Source organism: Bidens hawaiensis, unplaced genomic scaffold (genome assembly GCF_021521415.1).
Source record: "Bidens hawaiensis isolate Kalapana, Puna unplaced genomic scaffold, B.hawaiensis_p1.1 tig00002306_1, whole genome shotgun sequence".
In the NCBI taxonomy this organism is placed as follows: Eukaryota; Viridiplantae; Streptophyta; class Magnoliopsida; order Asterales; family Asteraceae; genus Bidens; species Bidens hawaiensis.
In genome coordinates this window covers 1,808,727-1,817,891 of record NW_027491123.1, presented here as the reverse complement: position 1 = coordinate 1,817,891, position 9,165 = coordinate 1,808,727, and positions in this window count along the sequence as shown.

The following is a 9,165-nucleotide window of genomic DNA, read 5'->3' as shown; positions in this document are numbered from 1 at the left end:
TGTGTTATAAAATCCGTCATAAGTAATTTAAAAGAGTATAATAATAAATAAATAAATATCTATACTATCTATATCTATATTATTATATTATAATAAATATAGGAAGGGCAAAATAGTCTTAAAACCATCCTCTCCATAATTCGTCATCTAAAAGGTACACTTCACCTAACCCTAGCCTGATTATACTCCAATTTTCCATGTTTCAATGCAGGTCAAAGTTTGTTGACGCATTTAGGTTATGGTTTCTTCTACTCTACTGGATCTTGTTTGAAGGTAATTATATGCATCTTGTGTTGACAATTTGGCTTGGTAATTTTATTTCTGGAATTGCTAATTTCTTTTGGTATTTTGTTTGTCTATTTTAGGTTTCATATTTAAGGACTCTGTTGGATTGATGTTATTTGCAGCTTTCAAAGATAATTTGGTCTTTTTGGTTTTAATTGGTATGTAACTCACATATTTGGGGTTTTGGATTTAAAAGGTTTGTGTTTGTTGTATGTATATTGTTAAGGGTGTTTCTTACCCATCTTTGAAAACTAATAGAATACTAATTTCATATATTTACTTCCAGGAGCATCGGTAACAAAATGGGTGATTGAATATGAAGCGCCTGCTGGTGGTGTGTTTAGATGTAATTTTTCTGATGCATTGCCGTTTGTGCATAATTGCTATGCCATCCTAAGGTTCTACAGTTTTTTTAATTTAGTTTGTGAATTATTGTTAATTGTTTGCATAAAACAGCCAACCATTTTATAACATACAAAACTTTAAAAAGAAATTCAGGAATAAACAAGTCTGCACAGAATCCAACATGTTTAGCTAATTGTGTGTATGGGTTTGATCCGAGTTGACCCAAACCTGTTCAGAAAGCTCATAGCTTTCAGCTGAGTTGGTTTGTATTGTAACTTTAAAAGTAAATCAACAATATGAAGTCAACAATTGATGTTTGTTCAAGGTTTAGATACCAGGAGTGATGTATATGACAGTTTTGAAATTAACTAAACTTGAGTTCTATACTTCTACCTTTTCATTTATATGACAGTTTTTTTTTTATTTCATTTGGAATTTGACCTAAAAGAAGGTTCAGTTTGCATCCGTTATGTTTTGACTTTGCATGGAAAGTCTTTGAAGAATGGTGATAGATTCCATTATTGCCATGCATGCTTCATTTACAGTTTACTTAAGGTTTGACCTTTTTGTGTGTGTTTTTTTTTTCGATTCTTTATTTGAGTTTGTCCTCTTTGTAAAATTGTAGTATACGGTCTTTGTTTATGATGATTGCAAGAGTTAGTATAACATCTGAAGCAACTAACTCAAATTAAATTTTAAAGGGTCTTTCTTTTGTTGTTTGTTTTCAAAGGACGACCACAATGATAACAGGAATAGGCCTTCCTGCAAGTCTGCAACAATGGAATTGTTTGTGTACAAACCTGGAAATACTTGCAACTGGATAGGTTTGAGTGGAATTAGGGAAGAGTAGGAAAATGCTACAATGTTCAAACAGAGGTAGAAGAATTATAACAATAGGTATAATAACTAGGGTGTTGATTAGGTAAGTTTTGGGTTATTCGGTTTTTGTTGTTTGAAAGCCAAACCAAAACCTAACCTAAATAACATTTTGATTAATCAGGTTTAGAGTATTAGGTTGTCGGGTTAAGCGTTTGGCTTTCGGGTATTAAGAACTACGGGCAGGGAAGCAACGCTATTAATACCAGCTATTATCCGAACCGGTTATTGGTAAAACCGGGTTTGACCATGTTGACCAAGAACTGGTTTGGTTAATAACCGTTTGTACTATCTTGAAAACTTTAGCCAATCAAACCGGTTAGATTATAACTGAAACTGGTTAACAATGGGTTAATCTGTTTTTTAATACTGGTTATTAACCGAACCGGTTATTGGTAAAATCGGTTTTGACGGTGTTGACCAATAACCCGTTTGTTAATAATCGCTTGTTCTAACTCGAATATCCATGTGTAGTTGATATATAGATTCATTTGTCTTTGAAGTTAAGCACACAGGAAGCTGGTAAGGACGTAAAGTTTTAAGAGAGATGTTTAAAACCTAAGAGGATAAGCAATGAAAGTTTATGTATCTTCATTTTCTTTATTTTTATATTATGTAATTTTGATGCATGTAACATTTTAATATCTTTTTTAAATTGGACTGTAACGGTTTGTGATGGATGATATTGTAACGGTTTGTGTTTTGAAATGTACGCTGGATTATTAATATTTTTTATAAGAATTGAGGAAATTGACCAGCAAAATTAGTAACATAATTTGTTAAATTTGTGCAATAGAAGTCGACCCTAAAAAGAAATTAGCAACATCTAACCTGTAGATTCTAGGATGCGTTTTGTAGATTTTTTTATCATCTAATTGTGATTGCACTTTGAGCCTTAACATAATGTAATGGTTACTATGCTTGTGGCGCGAGGGTAATAAAAACCTATTTAACTTTATCTGACAATCCAGAGTGATTAAAAGCAGCTCAATAGGTGATGTAGTTTGGTAAAAAGTCTTAAGGTCAATGCAAGGGCGATGTTAAATTTATAAAAACTTCACAAGATTTAGAAAATACAGATCTGCTTTTGTATCACCACACATAGGCATAAATGAGCATAGCCAAGCCTGACCTTAACTAGGCACGAGCTCAGATCGTTCCGAGCCCTTTTTAAAAGCTCAAACTCGGCTCGTGAGTCGTTTTTTCAAGCTCGAGCTTGGATCGTTTGCTATTATATTAATTAATTTCTTGATTTGGCATCTATATTAGCATGTAAATTGATTGATCTGACCACCTCTATTATTATTGTATAAACTGTAATCAGAATAGAACTGTGTAATCTGATTTTATTTTTCACACAGTTGCTACCAATGCTAAGATCAATTTAGTTATAATGTCATTTGTTTATGGATGATTTCCATCATGCATATATTATCATGTGTATATGAGTTTGCACTGGCTTCAGTGTCACGTAGGGTTTACAATGCTCAAGTATCATAGGATTACCTGATACCGCTGTATTAAGGCAAAAAGCAAACTCGAAACTGCAAATAGCGAACTAAAAATTTCAAAGTATGAATTTGAAGCTGCAAACAAGGAGCTTGAAGCTGAATTGAGAGCCAATTTAGATAGATGAATAAAGGAAAATGAGAGAACATTTGATTTTTTATTTTTTACTTTTGTTCATTTTAAGTTGGTGTAAAATAATTTTTAGTTGAAATTATTGTTTACGTCCCTGTGGTTTTAAGGTGGAGGCACAATGAGTCCCTGAAAATTTTTTTGAACTTGTTGAGTCCCTATGGTTTCAGAAATGAACCATTTGAGTCCCTGCCGTTACTTAACTATTAGGGTAATCTTTCATTTTACTGAACCACAGGGACTCAAATTGTTCGTTTCTAAACCAAAGGGACTCAAATTGTTTGTTTCTGAAACCAAAGGGACTCAAATTGTTCGTTTCTGAAACCACGGGGACTCAACCAGTTCAAATTTTTTTTCGGGAACTCATTGTGTCTCCGCCCTAAAACCACTTGGACGCAAACAATAATTTTCTCTAATTTTTATTTTGTAATTCAATTTTATCTTTGTTACCGTTGTCAACCGATTCCGACAATGGTAGATTAGCTGTTCATAATTGTGGAGACCTTCTTCAATTTATGTTTTATAATATTCAATTGGATGTTATATGGTGATCTATATTGATGTTGGGTCTTCGAAAATTGTTCTTTACTGCCTGGTGTCTCTCCCAAAAATTGTCCCCAACCCTAGTCTTCGTGAAACTACTTTTTGTCACCTTCCCTCATGGGCCCATTAACCGCCCCTTGCGTTCATTTTCATCTCAAAATTAGTGGGCGTCCAATTAGTTATAATCTTTGAGCCCATGTCATCTTTTTACATACAAAAATAAACAAAAACATGTTTTAAATCTTGATAATAAGTATTTAGATATTCTTTGAATATAATGCACGTTTGAAAGTCACGAACTGTGACTTTATTTCTTTCTTTTCCTTTTTATCAGTTTTTTTATTTGATTTCACAATTATTTAACATAATTAATTGGGTTCATTTATATATCTTTTGCTCGTTTATGTTTACTAGGCCGTTTTTAGCTTGTTTACTTAACAACCTATAGAACATAAAAATCACTTAATATAAGTGTATTCCAACAAATGTTTAACTAAAAATCCATTATAAGTAATAATTAGTCACAACCGAACACCCACTAATCAGGGTTCTCCAGTTAAGACCCAAGTTCTGTGACATTCGTCAATTTCAGGTCTTGTTTGTATTTGTTTTTGTATTTGTTTATTATGTAAACCGACCCGATTTGTAAACCGAAGCTTATGTTATAATCAAAATGATGGATTTATGTTACAATATTGTTTCACACTTGTTGGGTCTTGAAAACATCATATTTTTATTTTTATTTTTATTTATTTATTATTTATTTATTTATTTTTTTGTTGTTTTGTGTTTTTGTTTTGATCCATTTTGCATGAAAACTCTTGTGTCTCACACTCATATTTGACCACCAACATTACCCTATATATACACCACCTTTCCTCTTCATTTTCCCTTGCTACAACTCCAAAAAAAAACCCTCTCAAACATCAAAGATTCAAGGTTATCTTCTTAAGTGTTCTTGAAGGATTTTGGTCTTTCATCTTAATTAGTTTATGTAGCCTTATTAATACTTGTTTATGGTTGTGCAACATATATATAATATACACCCCTTGTTTACCTTTGGTAGTTACTTCTCCGATTCCGGTCGGTGAGGTTTCGGACCCCATAAGGCAAGGCTTCATGGAGGACTTCGTGTCCTTGATATATATACATCTATATAACTTGTTCATACATATTAATCTTGCTTATTTTAGTTTGTTGGTCATGTTTACAAGTTCCATGGTTATGGGTTTTTAAAAGTCTATGCTTCGGTTTAACCGTAAATAGCTCTAAACCGTAAACCGAACTTTGTTACTAGTTTTGTTTGTTTAAACATACTTAGTGTTAGATCTAAGTTTCTAAAATCATTTTTACAAATTCTATGGTTATGGGTTTGTAGAACTTACCTCGGTCTTAACCCGAAACACGATCCGAACCGAAAACCGAACTTTTGTTTAAAGACTTTATTGTTAACTTTTGGTATTTTTTTTATTTGTACATTATTATACAAGTTCTTTAGTGTTTGGACATGTGAAAACCATCTATGAACTTGTTGTGAGATGGAAACCGAACCAAACCGATTCTTGCTCGCTTAAGACACACAAGTGTGTTTTTTTTAGCCATCAAGACTTCTATATTTCTTTAAAAATAGTTACAAATTGATTTTTAAATATTTTCTTAAGTACTTGGAAATGTTGGATCCAACTTGATCTCATAACAAAGTTTGGACCGACAAAACCGAACACTTGTTTAACGTGCGTTGTTAGTTCTAAAACAATGGAACTACATACTTGGTTAAGTCTTATTAAATTTTATTGAGTTATCTCATAACATTCAATATTTTGGAAAGTTGACTTTGGGTTTGACCAATTATCAAGACCCGAACCGACAACCCGAACACTCGATAAAAAAAAACCCGTTTTAGTATCTTTATTCCAAAGGGATTTGCATTCTTGCATTTTACCCACCTTATTACTTAACATAGGTTGAGTAAATATTAAGGTTAGATACTTTAACCCGGTTTCGAGCAAACTTACATTTTTAAAGGGTTATTATTATAAATTCTTAAATAGTCACATTTTAAACCTTGAACTTTAATTATTTACATTTCTCAACATTTATTTTGTTTAAAGACCTTCAAGACAACCTTTCTAAATTCAAGACTTCTTTTCTTTTTAGGCATTGTGCGTTAAACTCGCCGTTCCGACAAATCTCCAAATTATCATCTTTCAAGTTTACCACTTGAAGGTGAGTACTTCATACCCCATTTTCCATCTTTTATTTTGGGGGTGACATTTCATTCTTATTCAACAAAATGCTTTATATTTGAATCTTAAACCACAAACGTAGTTGTATACTTTACCTAAATAATTGCTCGATTTGGTGTTCTATGTTTATATGCCTATGTGTTTATCGCTTTTGGTTGGTGGAACTATAAAATCCTAGACTATTTGGCATCCCCTTATAGCAAGGTGTCGTTAACGTAGTGCAATTAACGATAACTATAAAATCCTAGACTATTTGGCATCCCCTTATAGCTAGGTGTCGCTAATGTGTTTAGCGATATCTATTTATCCAAATTACCACTTTTATTTATCGTTTCGTATGCAAGTTTTGTGGCTATCTTTATTATATACTAATATGATTAAACTTATGAATTGCTCACCGACCTTTGTGTTGACAAACTTTATTTTATGAAATGTTGCAGGTTTGCATCTTGGTTGATTTATGATTGTGAAGAAAACGACATCAAAGACCTTAGGATATTAGTAACAATGAACAATATCAATTTGCCATATTTTGTGATATCTTGTTTATGGTTATTTTATGGATAATTGTTATGTGACATTTTCGATGTTGTGAAATGAAATGAGTTTATTAAATACTGTCACTTTAATTAGTGTCATGTGCTTATGGACAATCGTTACACCTCGGCATGTTCCGCCGCCTTTGGTCAGGGTGTGACAAGTTCGATCCCCACTTATATCACTTTTATTGGATTAAGGCAATTATATTAAGGATTTGAGTTGCGCCTTTTTAGGTCCCTAGCCAGATCGATAAGAAACTGTTAAGAACGTCTAAAGGTGCAGAATCCCCTTAGATATCTTCAGTAGAATGTTACGAGTATAAGAAACAAGTAGAAACACGTGTGTTACTAAAAGTTAGTTTATTAATCAACTATCGTTGTAGCTTATCAACACAAGAACACGAATCCCGCTAAAGGAGATTGCTACCCAACCTTGATGTCGAACATATCTTTATGCATGATTGTTCGTCACCTTACAGACAAGCGAACTTAGCTAAGTTCGACACTTAGCTATCTTCGCTCCACCTTAAACTAACTAAAACATAATCCAAACGACACAAAACAATGCATTCATTAGTCATTACATACTCGATAATAAACGACTAGCACATGAACTACTGACACAAAACATGCACCAACAGCCTTGTGCAAGGTAATTAATTCGAATCTCGAGCCCACCTGGTGTCACAGCCCCCGACCCCTATACCCCCCGGGATGGAGCCGTGAACGTTGAGTAGTGGTATCAGTGTTTATTAAAATAATTTGCAGCTGAATATTTCATCAGAACCGTAGTTAGGAAAAATGATCAGAGTTATAAAAACACCATAATTCTTATTTCATAAACTGGGATTAAACCCGCTTTTATACAAACATAGGTTTTATAGGGATAACCCTAATTTACAAAACACGTTTCTTTATTCTGGTGACAAGCCACTTATTTAAGATGGAAGCCCGCAGGCATTAATTTCCTCTGTCTCTAACAAGTCACCTGAAACATGTTTAAAAATATTTGACCAGCAGGAAATACTGGTGAGTACATTCATTTATAAATGACGCATTTTACAGTTACAGCATTAAGATGTTTTTACATCTGTCTGCTTACAAATTACCGAAAGGTACTTGTCACTCGATCGTATCTGTGACTATGGTCATATTACTTATTGGCTAACACTTGTCCAATAAGTAACGTGTAATAGCCTAGTAGGCAAGCTTTGTATACAAAACCCCACAATACCAGTAGTAACCATCCCGTAAGTCTGCAGAGACTTAATCACTATAATGTAGTTTAAATCCTTTGAAAATATCTGGACTATCTGTCATGAGTTTAGTGGGTTTAGGAAAGCATCATGACAGTATTGAAAATCAATTGTCTCACGCAAATGTGAGTTGTGCAAAAACTCGAATGTCTCACTTTACAAGTTTATATTTAACAAGCCTTCTGATGTTAAGCACCTAGATTAAGCACGATGTAGTAAATTTATATTAGTATAAACCTATAACCATAACGATAATCATGAGACATGAAACTTTACACGATGACACAGTGTCATACCTTGGTTAGGTAGAGCTTTTGGATTCGTGTATAAGTTCCTTTCGATCGGAGAGGTACCGCTACAACTACTCGGGTATAATACTAGCCTTATATATAAGAAATTTTGAGAGAAAACATGAAAGTGAACGATTTGTAAAGTCCAGAATTCCAACCTATTTATACTTGAAATTGAGCATCTTTGCGTTGCGCAAAGAAGCCTTCGCGTCGCGCAAAGGACAAAGGACTTTCTGGATAACTACTACTAGTTCGCGTAGCGCGAAGAATCTTAAGCTTATTCCTTTGCGTCGCGCGAAGGAGACGCGAAGGAGCAAAAATACTAAGGCGTGTGAAGTTTGCCATCAAAGCGCCACATTGCGCCCATCGCACTTCGTCCGAGCCCGTGCGTTAGGACTACTGGGTGTGATTTGGCACATAAGAATATTATCATGTGAGCTTTCTTCTCTATAAGGAGCTTATAAGTTTTGTAATCCAGCGATGTGAGACAAGAATTAGGAATCCTATTTATACCATGGTAGAAACCTTCAATTTTCTTTTCTCTACCAATGTGAGATGAAAATTTTTCTTTCTTTACATTTTCCGTTATTTCTTTGTTTTATTTCTTCTAATTTCTTCACCTCTTCTTTTAATTATTTTATTTCTTTTTGGATTGTTTTATGGTTTGTTATACTTGGGTTTCGTCCCACCGTGTGGGGTAGTGTGACTCTCCAATTGAAAAGTGTACGATCATTCAAACACAAAAAAGTCGTCGTTAAAAAAATGACTAAATTGTTTTGTTATCCTTTTAATAAATATCATACCTTTTATTTTAGTTTGACCCTCCTTTTTTGTACATATAATATTTTCTTTCTGTCGTTGTCGTAACATTTTTCACGTTTTGGGCTTTGGTTGTGAAATGCTAATACATAATTTTCTATCAAAAAATATTAAATTTAAAAGTTTGGCATAGGCATATGAATATTCGTTTAAAAAACATTATGATAGATAAACCAAAACCACAAATATAAATTATTGCCGCCAAAATCTTCTTTATGAAGGGTAGGGACGGCTTCGAGAAAGCAAAAAATGTTTGGACTGAAGGCAAAAAAAATTTTTAGACTTTAAATAAAAGGGGTATTTTGTTGGGTTTAAACAATTTAATTTT